The sequence below is a fragment of the Vitis riparia genome, chromosome 14 (genome assembly GCF_004353265.1).
Source record: "Vitis riparia cultivar Riparia Gloire de Montpellier isolate 1030 chromosome 14, EGFV_Vit.rip_1.0, whole genome shotgun sequence".
Classification (NCBI taxonomy): Eukaryota; Viridiplantae; Streptophyta; class Magnoliopsida; order Vitales; family Vitaceae; genus Vitis; species Vitis riparia.
In genome coordinates, this window is record NC_048444.1 from 24,821,737 (window position 1) to 24,823,215 (window position 1,479).

Here is a 1,479-nt window from a genome sequence, read left to right on the forward strand (position 1 = left end):
CCATATGTCATCAGATCATTTGGCCGATCTACCCAAGCTAAAAAAAATGCACCAGAGTTGTAAACACATTAAAAACATCAGCCCTTGCATCAGGAAAAACTAGATGATATGTTTGACCAGATGTTGACTAGGAGTAAATTGTTTACAAAAATCACAACCAAACAAGCCTTGTTTGGAGTTGACTAAATGATTTTCTAACCATCAAAAGATAATTTTGAATCTTGACATTGGTATATAAGAGTTCATGATATCGTCCTGATGGTAACATTTTTGAAAGAATATTTCGTACTAAAGTTTACTCAAAAAACTATTTTTGAATTCCAATGAATATGAAAGGTCCTAACAAGCTTGGTCATATAATATTAATACGCGTACACAAGAATAATGCAAATAAAGTCAAATGTGCAAAAAAGCTTAATCACACATATTTTGAACCACAAGCGGTTGAATGGTCTCTTAAGTGCCAGCAGGTAGCATTAGCAACTTACAGATATGGCATCATAAAGCAAAACATACAAAAGAGACTGATGAACAATTCATTGGCAGCATCTCTCTGACTGGGATGGTATCAATACATGTCCTCAAATGAAGCCAAATTCTGCATATATATCTAGAAGAAATGAAGACATTAAGAACAAAAGCCAAAAGCAATAAGAACAAAAGCCTTTTTGACATTTGAAGGTATATAAAGGGAAAAAAATAATTAAAATTGTAGCAGTTTCTCACTCACATGTACCATGTAGAAGGAAAACCCTTTCTTTGTTTTGCATATGAAAAGTTGAAGTTAGTCTTCCTTATCAGGATCTTGGCCCCAAGGATCCACTTCGTCCTTCAGAATCCTCTTCCTCGGTGTCTTCTTCCACAGAATCCTCTACATTGGGATGCTGTTCCTCAGAATCCCCTTCCTCATCATCTTCTTTATCAGGAACTTCATCCTCAGAATCCTCTTCCTCGGGACCCCATTTCTTAAAACATTCCTCAAAAAAATCTTCCATGCGAGGCTCGGCATTCTACACATGTAGAGCATCATATTGAGCAGCAAAGAAGAAAAATTATAATAACAAAACTTAAACGAGAATTCTCGGTATGAAAAGAGAATCACACAATGACCAAATCAAACTGCTGCTACATGGTAGCCTTGTAGTTCTTTGTCAACGTTGATAACTACTGTAAATGACCTAATTAAGTCTCACCAAGTTCCTCTATCCATAAAATAAGACCCTCCATGCAGCTCTAAGAGGAAAATACCTTCAATCTATTGTCCCATATTATCCTCAATCTGCATCAAGCCTCACAATTTTTTAACTGATTTACCTCCAAACATATGATAATAACTGAGGGGCATTCCTAAGAACCTTGGGATTCTATTCCTCAAAACTCCACCACGGTAATTACAAGCTAAAAAGATTTTGCGAATTAACTGGTTTGAAATATTTGAGAATATGGAAATATGTTAAATAAGATAAGACTCCTTCAACA

The 1,479-nt window shown here is 35.5% G+C and overlaps 1 long non-coding RNA gene across 1 annotated transcript; it reads right to left on the reverse strand.

The window, feature by feature from the left end:
• Positions 1 to 324: 324 nt before the first annotated feature.
• On the reverse strand, positions 325 to 971 carry LOC117931024. The gene is made up of 2 exons (XR_004653962.1): positions 731 to 971; positions 325 to 610 (listed from the first exon to the last, which is right to left on the reverse strand). It is a non-coding gene; the product is annotated as an uncharacterized LOC117931024 (long non-coding RNA).
• Positions 972 to 1,479: the final 508 nt, after the last annotated feature.